General features: G+C 35.4%; 2 long non-coding RNA genes across 3 annotated transcripts; one reads left to right on the forward strand and one right to left on the reverse strand.

Moving 5' to 3' along the window:
- The first annotated feature begins 9,857 nt into the window (after nt 1-9,857).
- On the forward strand, nt 9,858-12,500 carry LOC113276197. 2 transcript variants are annotated; one of them, XR_003324143.1, is made up of 4 exons: nt 9,858-10,113; nt 10,204-10,292; nt 10,990-12,095; nt 12,211-12,500. It is a non-coding gene; the product is annotated as an uncharacterized LOC113276197 (long non-coding RNA). The 2 variants fall into 2 exon arrangements; XR_003324142.1 differs by having other exon boundaries at nt 10,993-12,095.
- Nucleotides 12,478-15,089, reverse strand: LOC113276198. The gene is made up of 3 exons (XR_003324144.1): nt 14,612-15,089; nt 13,949-14,011; nt 12,478-13,012 (listed from the first exon to the last, which is right to left on the reverse strand). It is a non-coding gene; the product is annotated as an uncharacterized LOC113276198 (long non-coding RNA).
- Nucleotides 15,090-17,913: the final 2,824 nt, after the last annotated feature.

Genomic DNA, 17,913 nt, shown 5'->3' on the forward strand with positions numbered 1-17,913 from the left:
CACGCTTCCTGTACAAAAAATCACCGACGGTTTATGTTCCATGTGATCAGCACACCAATTTCCATGCATCTTAGCGGGAGTTTGGTAAAAATTTGGACATGGAAAATATTTTGGTTTCTTATTTAGGTAAAGAGTATTACATAGACTAGTTGGAAGACTAACAAGCTAAACACCAACAACGTACTACGGGGATGACCGGCCTGTTTTTGTGTCTTATTTAGGTTAACCAGTAAATTATAATTATACGTCGTTCTATAGTAAATTGTATCGATTTAATTTTATGTTCATGTTTGAGATGTATTTTTTGAAACAAACATCTAGTTTCAAACCTAGTTAGCAAGGGATGCGTCAAAATTTTGGACCGACAAAAATGCATTAATCGGGTAAGTAAAATATGCGGTCAAACATGCATAATAAGGGAAAAGTTCGGAACTTGTCAATTCACATTTAATACGTTTCACATATAAAGTGCTTGACGTAAAAAAATTAGGACAAGTAGAGATGGAATATAGAAAAAGACAGACATGAAAGAAAAAGGAAGATTTATTCACTAGATATGAAATACATATTTCATATGTTTAAACCTCTCTCTATATATAGCTACTAGGTATTACCGGGATCTTACGGTTCCCGGCTCAACCTCTGATGAGTATCATGTGTCACATAATTACAATGCACTATGTACATTGTGGAGATTTTGATTTTCGACTTTCTCTATTATTATTATATCTACATTGTAAAATTTATACGAATTATTTCGACCTTTTCACAATTATACACAAATGTTTATATTCTTTCTAGGACCACAACTTTTCAGGATCCAACACATGTCAGTATCTTTGCCTCAATTTTGTTGCATGCAACTCTCTCAGTGAGACCATGGCAAATATATTGGATTTTATGAGATTTGAAAGTCTATTACCTTCGTAGCCATCTAGTTGAATGTATGGTATATAAAGTTAAGTAAAATATTCATCTATCACCAAGACTAAATCTTATGGGTTAGATTGAGCTGCTAGATTAGTTACACCATAGAATTTAGAAAGTTGTCCTTGCTGACGTGGATTAATTTAGTTGCTAGATTAGCACACCATAAGACTTAACCTAAGTAAATTGATAGTGAAATGAAATGACATCCACAGACAACCAATGTTAGTCAATATGCAACGAAAATTAGTGGTAGTAAATAACCCGTCAAAGTGTAGTGACCAACGCCTTTAGGAGGGACCGGTACAACAACAGTAGGATTTTTGACAACTTCAATACGTGCTTTCTTTACTCCGGGGTAGACTTTTCTGCCATGGCACACTTCACCTTCCTTTCCATTCACTATATACCCTGTGACGATTATGATTCTTTCTCTATCTAGTAAATTTACATTTTCTTTTGAGGAGTCCATGTTTTCATTGGAGCTTGGATGATTAATTAGGATATGAGCAATCAATTAACAAAGTGATTTATTTACGGAATTTTTTTGACACACTTGATCATAAACTATCAGATATGTAGATTGGATTTTTTTCCTTTGATGATTGGAATTACACCATTGATGTCTCTTTTTTTAGACGTTCCCTGCAAAACCGATAAATTTATCTTTCTTGTCAATGTAAAATCTACGATGTGTACCTCATATTTACTAAATAAAATAGATAAACTGTAATAATGCATACTGTTGATACATGAAAATAATTACCCTCTAATAGGACTTGGGAGCCCCCGAAGAGAGGGCATCCCATTAGGAAAATGGTGATTTGGGAACTAAAGCCCTAGTCCAATAAGATATATCCATGAAGTAGCAAGGATAAGGAGGGAATTAATGAGGAACTAGAGGTCATAGTAAGGGGAATGACAACAATAGTAAATAAAATGGTTCCAATGACATGAGAGATGTTATGAGAAGAAGGGATTTTGTGAAAAGTCTATAAAAGAAGGACATAGTACAATGGAAAGTAAGCTCTCTCTCATACTATTATAGGAAAAGGTGTAGTCATTGTTGTGACCAGGACGTGCAAGACTTATATCATCTTTACCTCTCAATATTTGGCGACCACAACCAGAGGCTCGTCTCTCGTCCACCATGACACACCAGCAGACACCAGCGCAAGCGCATCAGAAAATCAGTTAACCGATCGAACGATCAATCTTGAAGAAGTAATAATAGGAGATGAGCACGAAGAGAGCGAGGAAGAAACACTAACGCGAGGCCTAGTCACAAACCCCATGACACAAAAGGCCCAGGTAGAAAAGACGAAAGGGGCACAAGAAAAAGACAAACGGCGGACAACCGACGACACGCGCTCAATGCCACTGACTTTATGAGATATGCACAAAGAGTTGGAGACCCATATCCGAAGAAAACAAGAGAAGAAAAATTTAATAGAACATGTAACGGTAGGGGAGCACGATATTATCGAAGAAGCGGCAGAAAACGATGGGAGTAGGGAAAATGCACTCGCGACTATGTCGCAGGAAACGATAGCAGAGTACCTAGAGACAAACTAACGCGTAATAAAATAAGATAATTACGACTTCATGAATAGCCCATATGTCCCTGAAGTCGCCGAGTATCAGTACCCGGAGGATTACACATCACCCAAGTTCAAAATATATGGCAGACAGGGGAATGCGCGTGAACACCTTAGCCGGTTCCTGACAACTATGAGCGATCATGCCTCTGATGGAAGGTTATGTTTAAGAGAGTTACCCAAATCACTCACGGGTATGGTATTCACTTGGTACGATAATCTGAAACCGGGAAGCATCGACTCATAAGCATTCATGTCCATTCTTTTCCTTAGAAAATTTTATTCATCCAAGAGGAGGATTATATCGAAAGATCTGAGCAGACCAAGCAGCGGATATCAGAAGAAATAGGAGGGTACATCACTCGTTTCTGTCATTTCGCGCTGGGTTACCACGAGGATATCAAGGAAGGAGCACTGGTGGAGATCTGCATACGCGGAATGACGCCCGCTTTCAGGAGAAGTTTAGTTAATTTCAGGCTCCAAAAGTTCGTCGAGTTTGAAGAAGAAACCGAAAGGATCTCCAACCACGTTGGTGATTCAAATATACCATGCTTGGTACTACAAGGTTAATACGACATGAATGGCTCCGAGAAACATGTGCCCAAATAACAATTCGAATGGGTGGAATGCGCCTGCATTTCAAAATCCTAAAGGAAACCAAGGGGGCACCAGAGGACCAAGGCGAGACTTCGACCAGCCACCCCCTTTGTCATGCAGTCGGGAACAAATTGTCGGATTATTGGAGCAGTGGATAGCAAATAAGGAGATCGAGTTACCGCGGAGGGTAGTAGACATCAACAAGATGAGCAAAAACACTGCCAATATCATCCATGTTTAGGCCGCCCAACAAATTCTAAGGTCAATCTTTGGAAGAAGAAAAGGAAGGAGAAACTATTACTCTATCAGACTTGGAAGCATTGAAGATTACAAAATCATTAGATAAGGGGGAACTAAAGGGATATTTAATAAACTAATAGTCTTAACAGAAGTTCCCCTGGGTCCTGATTACATAGATGAAGAAAATTTCTACTCTGTGATGATATGGGTACTAGTCAAAAGGGTACCTAGACATATCATCCCAATTATCAACAACATTCTCAGAGTATCTGGTATATTTCAAGAGGCAAAAAGGGCTTATGGCAGAGATGAAGATGAGAAGAATCTGAAGGTCCTTCTAAACATTGATATCATCAGATCTCTCAAATTTGGCATAGATGCTTATGAAACTCTAACAATCTCTCACTGGCTAGAGTTTCCTTATGCTCTGAATGACATTGTCTTCTGCAAAGTCTGCAGAATTATGGATCACCCAAGCCCTCTCTGTGAGTAAAAAGAAGATACTAATACTCATATCAACAATCAATATCAATCTAGCACTCCCACAAGTATAAACTCATCCCCCAAAGTCAATACCTCAATAATCAAAAAAAAGTAATGCTGCTAATGAGAGGGTACCGTTTTGCTTGGGGGTGTACCAAATTGCATATAAGACAATATATTTTGGTAAGGGATTGGTACACCCCCAAGCAAAATGGTACCCCCTATTAGCAGCCATGAAAAAAAGATCTTACTCTGATAAGGATGCAGCTGAGGAATTTTCCATCAAAATGAGAATAGCCCAAAGACAAATTGTCATCATGAACAGTATTGAAGAACTGGATGGACCTCCAGAACTTATAATTTTCAAAGATGGTCTTCAAGATCCCATCACTGAGCAGATACCAACTGAAAATCCAGATACTCTTGCTTGTCAGAAAAAACATAGAAGAATATTAGAGAACTACAAAAACAAAGACTCTCACCAGAAGAAGAGAAACAACAATATCAAAGCTGCTGCAAGAATGCAAAACCAACATGCAGATTATAGAAATGACCACATCATAAATCCTATCAACATCTTTCCAAAAGTTACCCCCAACATTCCAAACCCCTATCAACCCATACCTTCTCTATCTGATATCCAAGACTAAATTAATGAAGAATTTAACACACAAAAGAAACTGCTATGGGAGACAAGAAAGGATGAGTCTAAGCTTAAAACTGTGACTGAACACAACCCTCCTACTCCTTCAGAACAAATGGTTAATATCTGGGATCATTTACCACCAACTAAAAGGAGTAGCTGCCAAGACAGGACAGTGGATTTGGAGCTCTTAACAAACATGACAACTTTCCCTTTGGTGGGAGCCAATCTTTTCTGCAATACTGAGATACTAACTCAAATCTTATATTTGCAAGTTAAAGTTTTTAGTATCCTTTACATCCAAATTCATGCCAATGCTTATAACTTTATCACACAGCCCCACCTATCCGCTATGATTATCATCTGTATGCAGAATCACATAGCTTATTTTATTCTCATCTTTGTTTATTCTAGTGTCTCATAATTCTGGCAATTATTTACAGTCTTGACTTGGAATTGTCAAGGTATATCAAAGCATAATACCAGTAGGCAATTAAATACTATGTTAAAAAACACAACCCAGACATTTTTTCCTATCTGAAACTAAACAATAGTCTAAGAACCTTAAGCAAATCCTTATCCATATAGGAGTTACAAATTTTTGGTTTGTTGAACCAAAAGGTAAAGTCAATACTGCTGGGTGGGTTGGCCCTGGCTTGGAAAACTAATTTAAACATTACTATACATGACTTTTCCAATAATCATATTAGTGCCATTTTTCACCCTAATATAGGAAGTCCTTGGATTTTCACAGGGTACTATGGTAGCCCTTATACTACCTCTGATAAACTTCATTCCTGGAAAATGATTGAAAACACTAGCAAGAGTAACACTCTACCCTGAATAATAATGGGAGACTTAAATTTTGTGTTATTTGATTATGAAAATTTTTGTCAACATCCCATAAATTCTTCTGAAGCTGATATCTTTTTGAAAAAAAATAGAAGAAGCTAATCTAACTGATTTAGGATACACTGAATGTCCCTTCACTTGGACCAATAGAAGACTAGGAACACTTATCATTGAACAAAGACTTGATAGAGGTTTAGCCACTAATAATTGGTTAGACTTATTCCCCAACTCTACCATTTCTAATCTCCCAGCCATAGAATCTGACCATAATCTTATCCTCCTCAATACCAATCCTAACTGGAAACAAGGACATATACCCTTTAAATTCTTGTGGAAATTGAATAAATAACCCTTATTCTCATGGGCTCCAAAAATATCCTTATCCATCAATAATAATACTAGGAATTACCAATAGGTACTATTATGGTAGTCTTAGTTAATGGCAGGTCCACCCACTAAAGCCCAGTAAGCATAGGTCCATAATTAAAAGAAAACATGAAACTGGACCTAATTTTTTAAGCCTAGGTCTTGTACACGTGCGGGACACATGTGACGTATTATCATAATTCCCAAAACACCCCGCAAGTTTTTTAAGCTAAGAAACACGTTCGTTTCTTTTTCATTCTCTCAATTTATGTTTTCAGAGAAGAGCTCAGCAAGTGAAGATTATTTGAGGTCCTTGTTCGATTCATGAGTTAGAGCTCTGCAAGTGTAATCGGTAGGTGGATTTTTTGTTCTTACGATATTAATCATCACAACGATTTTTTGTTCGAGCTCTGCAAGTTTTATTCGAAGTTTTTCCAGTTTTTTTTGTTCGATCCATGGTCTAATCGTTGTGGTGTTTGATTAAGATTTTGATCTCCATGTTTGATTTCTTGATTATTTACTAGATCTAGATGAATAATCACGTTTTTGGTTTATTTCGTTATTAGATTTGATCTAACTAGTTCCATGTTTGATTTCTTGATTATTTACTAGATCTAGATGAATAATCACGTTTTTGGTTCATTTCGTTATTAGATTTGATCTAACTAGTTCCATTTTGTTGTTTTTAGATTTGTTTTTTTGTATGAAACAACAGTACGTATATCCTGTATTGACAGAAACCTAGCTTATTTTGAATGAAGAAGAAGAAGAAGATGCATCGTTATGACTTACGACAAGAAGATTTGTTGTGTTTCCATGTATGTTTTCTTATCATCTTCTTTGATTATTTTTTTCGTTTTTCTTCTATTGATTGTATTATGAAGATGAAATCGATTTTCCTGACGTTTTTATGTTTTCATGTTTTTTACAGTTTGTTTTTGTGTATGAATTGACAATACATATTTGGTGTACTAATATAAAATTCTTATGATTTACAAGGAGAATATTTGTTTTCTGTTTCCAGGTATGCTTTCTAATCATCTTGTTTGATTATTTTGTTCGGTTTTCTTCTTTTGATTTGTTTTTTTGATTGTATTCTGATAATCAAATCGATTTGATTGACGCTTTTATGGTTTTTAGGTTTGTTACAGTTGTTTTTCGTGTATGAATTGACAGTACATATATGGCGTACTGATACAAAACTCTTCTAATTTTGTTTTATTTGAAGTTTTTATAATTTTTTTGGTTCGATCCATGAGTATGTATGTGTAATACTGATAGGAAGTGCTATTTGATGTGTTTTTGCTCCTTTTTTAGTCTTACCCTTCAGTACTTATGTGAAATACTGTAATATGTCTTTCGATTCTCTTATTTTTCATAGATCTGTGACCTGTTGTTGTCATACTGTTGATTTGTAGTTCATGAATCTTCAGTACATATATCGCATACTGATAGGAAGTGCTCCTTGTTATGTTTAAGGAGAAGTGAAGAAGATGCAGGCATACAGTGGAGCTGCAATAATGGGTGCTGCTGTACAACAACCCAATCTTTTTACTAAAGGTTCTTCAACTTTTTTTCCCAAGTTGGGTACTACTACTGCGGATAGATTACCTTCTCAAGTTAGACAGACCCTGAAGTACGTTCAATAATTGATAGTGAGAAGAATCGTCAGTTTAACAGCTTGGAGCTCATTGCTTCAGAGAATTTTACATCTCGCGCAGTGATGGAAGCTGTGGGTTCTTGTCTCACAAACAAGTATTCAGAAGGGCTTCATGGTAAAAGGTAAAGATGGTGCTTAATGTTGTATTTTTTCCCTGTATTTGTATTGAAATGCATTTGATCATTTCATTCTGCAATGTAGGTACTATGGTGGCAATGAGTACATTGATGAGCTAGAGACACTTTGTCAACAAAGGGCTTTGGCTGCATTTCACTTAGACCCAAAGAAATGGGGAGTTAATGTCCAACCTCTGTCTGGTTCTCCTGCTAACTTTGAAGCTTACACTGCACTTCTCAACCCACATGACCGTATTATGGTAAGTTGAGGCCTCTTTCTCTTTCTCTCCAATTTTTTGAAATCAGTTTTGAACCCCTAAGGGATGTAATCAACTCTCCTTTCAAAATATGGGGCTGTATTAATTTGTTCATGTAACTGGCACAGGGTCTGGATCTTCCTCATGGAGGTCACTTGTCACATGGATTTATGACTCCTAAAAGACGGGTATCTGGGACTTCGATTTATTTTGAATCGATGCCCTGCCGTCTTGATGAATCAACAGGTGCTGCTCTGCATTCTTATATTGCGTAATGACTATGTGGTCTATTGTTGTTCATTTATAATTCGTTGATAATTTGCATTCATTACCAAATTCACTTGCAGGCCTTATGGATTATGATATGCTTGAGAAAACTTCCACCCTCTTTCGACCAAAACTCATCATTGTTGGTGCTAGTGCTTATCCTCGTGATTTCGATTATCCTCTAATGAGAAAGGTATACACATATCTTTTGATTGTCAACAGTTGTGATTCTTAGTGATCAGAGAATCAGACTAGTTAACCCATTATGCACACCTAATTCCCTTTCCTGCTATGTTTCTTGAAGATTGCAGATTCTGTTGGGGCTTTTCTCATGATGGATATGGCTCACGTAAGTGGTCTCGCTGCTGCATATGTACTTGCCGACCCATTTGAATACTGTGATGTTGTAACAACCACCACTCACAAGGTACACCTAGTCCCATTCATGAAGTCTGCAAGACTGCAACTACTGACACCAACACAAGCATCATTTGTTTTTATTGGTTTAGGTTCAAGGGTCATGTTGTTTACTATGTCTTCTGTTTCAATTTGCAGTCATTACGAGCTCCCAGAGGTGGCATGATTTTCTTCAAGAAAGATCCTGTTCTATGGGTTGATATGGAATCTGCGATTAACAATGTTGTTTTCCCAGGGTTACAGGTAACTAAAACTGTAGCGGTTATTTGTGATTTATCATTGGTTCAACATTATAACATTTTTTAGGTTTGTTACAGTTGTTTTTCGTGTATGAATTGACAGTACGTGTATGGCGTACTGATACAAAACTCTTCTAATTTTGTTTTATTTGAAGTTTTTCCAATTTTTTTGGTTCGATCCATGAGTATGTATGTATAATACTGATAGGAAGTGCTATTTGCTGTGTTTTTGCTCCTTTTTTAGTCTTACCCTTCAGTACTTATGTGAAATACTGTAATATGTCTTTCGATTCTCTTATTTTTCATAGATCTGTGACCTGTTGTTGTCATACTGTTGATTTGTAGTTCATGAATCTTCAGTACATATATCACATACTCATAGGAAGTGCTCCTTGTTATGTTTGATTCAGTACGTATATGAAATACTGAAATAGATGCTCTTTGTTACGTTTGATTCAGTACTGGAATTGGATATGGAGATGATCTGGAGCTGCAGTTCAGAACTTATTGCAAGAAATGACAGATTTTTAATGATAGGAACATGAGTTGTTGTTGGTTCAGATTTGCAAGCTTGTGAAATCGGTGGTGGTCTTGATGAAGTTACAAATTGGTTGTGACGTGTGTTTGAAAGAAGGTGTGCTGCAAATGGATTTGGAGGAACATAAAAGGTTGGGTTTCTACATTGTATGATCCTACAATGTATGTGATGTAATACGTTTTCTAATTTATTTATCATTGATTCTTACAGATTTGTACTCTACCTGGAAGCAGTGCAGCAAATATGTACTCGAATTTGTAAGCATTCAGATATATAATCGGATTTGTAAGCAGTACGACAGATATGTACTCAGACAGATATGTACTCAAATTTGTAAGCAGTGTAGCAACTATGTACTCGAATTTTTAAGCAGTGTACCAGATATGTACTCAAATTTGTAAGCAGTATAGACACACACGTTTGGTAGTAATGGGCATTATGGCATTTCCATGTTTTAATTAATTTTGGACCTCTGGATAAAAAATAATTCCGGTTGGACCCTACTATAAATAACTATATGGGCCTAGGACCAAACAAAAAATTTTCCATAATAATACCCCTATACTTGAAAAATGTGAAATCCCGAAATTAAAGATTACCCAAATACCCTCCCTTGAATAACATAACATACATTCGCGAATCAATTTAGACATTTCATTTCATGTTTTTCTTTCTCTCTCTTCGCAACGACTCCATCCGAAATAGCAACCAGATCCAGAAAAACTAAATGAAATCATGCAAAATCAAACCTAAAATGGAATTTCTAATTGTGCAAGAACATGAACGAGATCAATTTACCAGAGAAATCAAAAAGAAAATTATCAAAAACCTGAAAAATTAGGATTTATAAATCGAATTTTAACGAGTTTACTCTCTTCTTCAACAACAAAAGTTTGAAGATTTAAAATCAAAGGTAAACAACGATATATACGAGTATAAATTTATTTGTTTGATTTATATTTTTTTATGATTTGTTAATGATTTCATCATTTTTTTCCGGTAGACAAGAAACTTTGATTGGAGGAGGTGAAGGTGGTGGTTGGATAGAAGGAAAAGATGATGGATATGGTGGAATTCACAAATTCAGATGAGGTGATTGGTATTTACTAGTGTATTGATCTGTTTCTAAATCATTTAATGTAAATTGTTATCTAGTTTAGATTTTTTTGGCAGGAAGTGATGGTGAATGGCTAATTGTTAATGAATGTTTTATGTTTGTGTTAATTCCTAAAATAAAAGCTAACTGATCAATTAAGCTTATATTTTCTTAACCATTTATAAGTGACTGATTCTTATATGAACCGATTATCCCTTCGGCGCTTTAAATTAGTTTCTTATAGCTTGTAAAATCAGATTGTTATGTTTCATTCGCAACTACATTTGGTTATCATAAAATGGGTTAACTCCTGCTACTCATATCGACACAATGCTTGCATAAATATAAGCCAACTGCGAGTGCATTGGTAATTCTATAGTTGTTTTTTGATAGGATAAATGAGAGAAATGCTTTGATTTTTATGGTCGATTAGTTATGGTGTTTTACACAGGTTGAGTAGCACAAAACTTTTAATTTTGGTTGTTAGGGTGACGGTAGAGAATATTCAACTAGTTAAATGTGTATTTCAGTTGTTCCTCAACAATGTTCTTTGCTGAATAATTTTGATTCATGAAGCTACAGTAAGAAATGCAAGCAGGCTTAGAATTTCCATCGGCCCGCCACAGCGCGTTCATCTAGTTTAATGTAAGTTGTTATGAATTTAGGTTTCTAATTACCGTGAAACTGTTTTAGCAGGGGGAAAAGGTGGTGGAGGAGATCATGGTAGTGGACGTCGGCGGTGAAAGTGGCAGGGATATGGTGGTTGGATGTGCCTTAATTCAAGGTATGTTGATTTGTCGTGATGGTTGGGTTTTAAGCTCTGGTGGTGCAAGGTTCTTGTTTGGTGAAACATGGTTAAATCACGCAAAAAATTCGGTTTACATTTTGCTGTGTTCATCAGTTAGTGATGGAAGGATATAAATGGATGTTTAACATCCAGAAATATGGTTCGCTCCAAATTTTGTTCCAGGTTTGTATTTTTTTGTTTTGTCCATCTATGCTCTGTTATTGGAAGAAATACATTTATATGGGTGCTCTTAATGGGTGCTTTGATTGTATCCAGCTACTACTGGATATTACTAGAAACACATTCTACAGATATCGCATTAGAGGTACAAAATTAGAAACATTATATTAGTTAATTAAGACGAAACTGATTCCATTTTGAACATGTATCTCAAATTATGTCAAGTTTATAGTTTTTAGTTCTGTCTTTTTCATGGCGTTAGTTGTTGTTATGCTCTTACACTGAATTTGTGGTGCAATGGTAGCACGACTGACTTCACGTCAGATGATGCGTGTTCGAATCACGCCAATCTCACTCGTTCGTGCATATCAAAATGTTTTTTTTGGCTTGTTATGTTTTTAATGAAATATACAATTCATTTTGTTTATGATTTTTATATTCATATTTCTGATAAATATGTCAATTTGCAAGCTCCAGGTTATTGATTTTTACAAGAACCAAACCATTGTAAATGGTGTCGACTTTGGTTGTTAACAGCAGGTTTCGGGATCAACTTCTGTTATCGACGCGAAATATTGGTGTCAACTTTTGTTGTTGACACGATACCAGAGTAACAAGATATTCCTAGATTCCAAATTTGGGGTCAACTTCGGTTGTCGACATCAATTCGTAGGATCAACTTCCATTGTTGACAAGAATTTTTGGTGTCAACTTTTGTTGTTGACATCAGGTTTCCGGATCAACTTTTGTTGTTGACACAAGTTATTGGCATCAACTTTGGTTGTTGACACGATTCCAAAGTGACAACATATTCCTGGATTCCAAATTTGAGGTAAACTTCGATTGTTGACATCAATTTGTAGGATGAACTTCCATTGTTAACACGAATTATTGCTCTTTGGTTGTTGATGCCAGTTTCTCATGTCAATTTTGGTTGTTGACATCAGGTTATTGGGATCAACTTTTGTTGTTGACACGATACCAAAGTGACAACAAATTTGAGGTAAACTTCGATTGTTGACATCAATTTGTAGGATGAACTTCCATTGTTAACACGAATTATTGTTCTTTGGTTGTTGATGCCAGTTTCTCGTGTCAACTTTGGTTGTTGACATTAATTTTTATTCTGTGGGTTTATCAGTATTTTAAGTCATCTCTGTAACTATACATACCTGAAATCTTCTATAATTCATGCATTCATGCTAGAAAATAGTAAAAAAAATAAGTAACAACATCAGTCGTTTAATTCTGTAACTTCTTCATACATGCGTTAAGATGTTTAATCCCATTACACAAAAAAAGGTAGTTTTTAGAACTATACATTATAAGATGTTAAATACCACTACAATACCTAATTAACATGTTTAAGACCTACATTAGACTGTCTTCAACTGAGTCGGTCGAGGTCGAGGAAATATCTCTTGAACATCTATCTTGTTGGTCTAGGTGCTCCTCCTGCTGTTGCTGGTGGTTATACTCTAGCTTTTATGCACCATATTCTGTCATAATGCAAAGTAGCATCTTGACTCTCCTTGTTTGCATCTTCTTAGTTAAGTCAACTATCCACATATACAATTTAATTAGTTTTACCTTTTAGAACTTCTGGGGTACCTCCTCTTCTTGCATTTTCTTCTTCGTCTTTGCTTTTGGTGTTTTACCTTTCTTAACTTCTGGTGATTCTTTCTCTTCTTGCATTTTCTTCTTCAAATGTACATTTGGTGGTTTCCGCATTTTTTTTTCTTCAATATGCTATCAAACAACAAAAATAGTTAACATTCCCAGTTATATAGAGCATATAATCTTCAATTACAAAATATAGTTTTACTTTCAAATGGACTTTGGTATCAACTTCAGTTGTTGATTCCAGTAATTGTTGTCAACTTTGGTTGTTGACACCAGTTCCTAGAAGAACATGTCCTTGGATTCCTTTTCTTTGGCATCAACTTCGGTTGTTGATCCCAGTTATTGGTGTCAACTTTGGTTGTTGACACCAATTCCTAGAAGGAAATGTCTCTGGATTCCAGTTTTTTAGTATCAACTTCCGTTGTTGATCCCAGTTATTAGTATCAACTTTGGTTGATGACACCAATTTTTCTGGTAAAATTTCGCATGATTTCTATTTGCCATTCATCCATTCGTTCACATACTAAAAATGTTTCTGTTGTTTATCAAAAAAAAAAATAAGGAAGAAAAAACAATGTTTTTGGAATTATTTTTCATTCATTTATTCATAAGTTTTCATTCATGCTAGAAAATAGTTACAATATGTCAATCATTGAATTCTTTTCCACAGATAGACGCCTAACCTTGTGCCTCAAACACTAAGAAACTAAATAGAAAGAAGCTTGACCACAAAGAACCGTTCACAGAATGTGTACGATCACTAGCTTCTTGTATTTTGCGCTAATAAACAACTTTTTGATGACAAATACCAAGTTGGTAGTATCTTTGAGAACATGAGGGCTCACATATTATATACACACCATGCTCAAGTGACGAACTATAATGTCTGGTTGTTCTTAAAATCTACTCGAAGATACGGATCATATCCGTTACTACTATGTACCAATAATGTTTCACATAACCTCATAGTTATCACAACTTCAACTCAGAATAAACAAATTAAACAAAATTCAAAGAATAAATCTATGAGGGAAAACAAAAAATAGTAAAAGTACACATTACCGGTCAACCACTCATCTTTGTAACTATTTAAGAACACCTTGATTAAGAAACTGAAGAAGAATTCTGCAAAAATAAATAAAACAGAAACGTGACTGTTTTCGGATCCATTAAATCTAACCCAAAACCCAAAAAAATAATATTTGATTCATCACTTAATCAATCTACTACAGCTACAGCGACACCACCATCATTGTTACTAATCAAAAACCTTTCTCATCCAATTTACATGATATGTGGTTCAAATATTGATGTTGGTAAAACACTAGTTTCAACAGGTTAAGCCCTTTGAATCTCTTCATCATGTTCCGTTATAGCCTCTTATTTACAATAATTTTATTTCACTCTTATTAAACAAGCACTCCAAAGGATTCGAAAAAAAAAATCATTAGCAAAATCAAAAAATAAAATCGATTTCAAAATAAAAAGCAACACTAACGAATTAAACAAATTTAACGAGATCAACAAAATTAGTAGCAAATCTAACCAAATTAAACATGCATCCGTATTAGTTACAACATATCAGTTCAAGATATTAACATGCTTCAATATCCCCTGAAGAACGAAGAACTAATAATAACTAATTCAAAATCAAAATTATTTCAAACTCTAAGAAATCAAAATCTAACTTATCTAAAACACATTCACCACTAAATCTGTGCATACCTTTGTTTGAATCTTCAAATCGAAGTTGACGACGACGGTAAATTGATTATTGAAAAATTATTTTACCCTAACTTTTTTCTTCTTTCTTGATGGTTTCTGTCTTGATTTTGATCTTCTTAAGCCTCAAATGATATCGTAACTTGCATTTGATGAATTATAATTCGATTTTTCTATCGGTTGATTTCAGTTCTTTTGATATTTATGATCGGGGTTTATGTTCCGTTATGAGAGAGAGAAGAGAAACGCCGGAATGAAACTGGAGGAAAAACATGGGCTATAACTGCTATTATCGTAATATATAGAAGGATATTTCGGTAATATGACATTTCGGGCTCCAACTTCTAAATGTAGGAGGGGTATAATTATTCTGTGATAAGGGTATATTTGAAGGGTGTCAAAAGTAGGGATATTTAATCAATGTACCCTAAATTCTTTGGGCCTTGGTTGAACCACCAAGACTGTAAAGACATCACAGCTGAATGCTGGAAAACAAACCATAAAGGATCTTATGCGGAATTGCCAGAAAGCTTAAGGATGTCAAGGTTAAGGTCAAACTATGGAACAAGGAAATTTATGGTAATATTAAAACTAATCTAGAAGAAAGCCTTCAACAATTGGATTGGATCACCAAGAATCAGTTCAACATTCACAGAGGAAGAGACATAAAAAAAGTCTAAGAAGACTATTAAACATTGGCAGAATATCCAAGAAAGTTTTTGGAAAACTAAAAACATAGATCAATTCATCAAGTTAGGAGATATAAACACCAAGTTCTTTCATGATGCTACAAAGAAGAGATATATAAGAAATAAGATTGTTTCCATTCAAAGAGACGATGGCATTTGGTTGCATAACAGTGAAGAAATTTCCAACAGCTTTACTAACCACTTTTCTGCTATGGCTTCAGCTGAACCTATCACTATCAATCAATCCATTATAAATCTTATTCCTGGACCAAATGGCTTTCCTCCAAACTTCTTTCAAGCCAACTCGGGTACTGTTAGAGAAGATATCACAACAATGGTGCAAAATTTCTTTACTTTTGGCTACCTCCCAAAAGAAATGAACTCTACATTTATATCCCTCATTCCAAAAATTGATAACCCAACCTCTCCCTCCCATTTCAGATCTATTTCTCTATGTAATACCACTTACAAAATTATATTTAAACTCATGGCCCATATACTCAAACCTATTCTACCTAAAATCATATCTCCCTTTCATTATGCTTTTATTCACGGTAGGCAAATTTCTGATAAGCCATTGCTCATGAACTAATATATCATATGAATACCAGAAAAGGAAAAGAAGGTATCAGAGGCACAATGGATATCACAATTGACATGGCAAAAGCTTTTGACAGAGTTAGTTGGGATTTTCTAAAAAAAATCATGCTACAAATTGGATTCAGTTCCCAGTGGTGTAACCTCATCCTCCAATGTATATCTACTACTAATCTTGGTGTGTTAGTAAATGGTTCTCCTGGCAAATTCTTCAAGCCTACCAAAGGCCTCAGATAGGGAGACCCTCTCTCACCTTATCTTTTCCTTTTCTGTATGGAGGCTCTATATAGATATCTTACTCATGTTGAATCTCAAAGCCTTATCCATGGTATAAAGCTAAGTCTTGAGGCTCCCACCATCAGTCACCATCTCTTTGTTGATGATTGCATGATTTTCTGCAATGCCAACATGGAGGAATGCACCAGTCTTATCAACATTCTACAATAATTCATCCACTCCTCAGGTCAAATGATTAATTTTGACAAGTCTGGTATCTTCTTTAGCATAAATACTGATCCAGAGCTTGCTGACAGAATAAGCATCACTATGGGAGTCCAAAAAATAGACATAAAGGATAAGTATTTAGATCTCCTCTCTTCACCAACAAAAGTAAAATATAAGCTTTCAAACCTTGCATTGATAAACTAAAATTCAGGTTAGTTGGGTGGAAAGATACTCTATATGTTGCTGGAAAAGTCATTATGATCTGTTACCTCCACTTTTAGTATCTATCAAATGAACTGCTTCAAGCTCCCAAAAGCCACCTGCAAGGAGATTAATGCTATCCAAAGAGACTTCTTATGGAACAAAGATCAGGACAAATCTAAAGGTCTTTACTACATAGCTTGGGATGCTGCCAATAAGCCTAAGGATCTGGGAGGCTTAGGCTTCAAGAACATGGAGTTTTTCAACAATGCAATGATCACTAAAATTTCATAGAGACTAATCACTAAACCAAATTCCCTCTGGATTTGTTCCATGAAGGATGCTCACTTCCCAAACCATGAGGTTATAAGAATGGATACCACACCAAAACAAACTGATTCTTGGATTTGGAAACGAATTCTTGAAGGTATTGCTAATATTCAAAAATATTATAGTTGGAAAATTGGGAAATGCAATAGCATTCACATCTGGGAAGATAGATGGTTCAAAGGACAAGCTGAGATCTTAGTAAAACCCCCCAATTACCCAATAACTCTTATCTTTGTCAACCATCTTTTCAACTCTGCTGGTGACTGGGACACAAAAATCCTGGCTCTTTGGTTCAATTTGGACACTCAACAACATATTCTTCTTACTCCACGTAATCCTGATGTTGAAGACACTATAATTTGGAACCTGACGAGCAAAGGAGTGTTTTCTGTCAAATCTCTTTATGATAAGCAGATTACTGATAAATATGCTAATGATGTAATTGTTTCTCCTTGGAAAAGGATCTGGAATCTTAATACTTCTCCAGCCATCCATTTATTCATTTGGAAGTATGCTCATGGCATTCTACCTACCAATGCCAGGAATGCTAGTGTACTTATTTATATTGATCATGTCTGCAACATTTGCAAAGATGTTAAGGAAGATATAAATCAAGTTCTCATCACCTGTCCTGCTGCTTCTGATGTTTAGAGCAAATTATTTGGTTCAATAGTTGGTTTATTGATCAGAATCTTAATGACAGCTGGAATGATACTTATGCTACTGTCTGTTGGTTCATTTGGAAAGCCAGATGTGACCTGGTATTCAAAAATATAATTCCTTCAGCTGCAGGCACTGCTTTAAAAATAACCCAGCATGTATGCTCCTTCAACAGAGTTATTCATAACCCGAGGCATATTTTCAACAATTTGCATTATCAGGACAATAGGCTGCAGGAGTCTAGGAACACCAGACTCATACAAACTCATAAAAGGAATTTTGGAATCACTATTAGCATTTGTATTATGGAAGTCAATAATAAAAATACTACTGGTGATCTTATACCTTATACTAACTTCTCTCTTATTGCTATGTTCTTTACAG

This window comes from Papaver somniferum, chromosome 4 (assembly GCF_003573695.1).
Source record: "Papaver somniferum cultivar HN1 chromosome 4, ASM357369v1, whole genome shotgun sequence".
Classification (NCBI taxonomy): domain Eukaryota; kingdom Viridiplantae; phylum Streptophyta; class Magnoliopsida; order Ranunculales; family Papaveraceae; genus Papaver; species Papaver somniferum.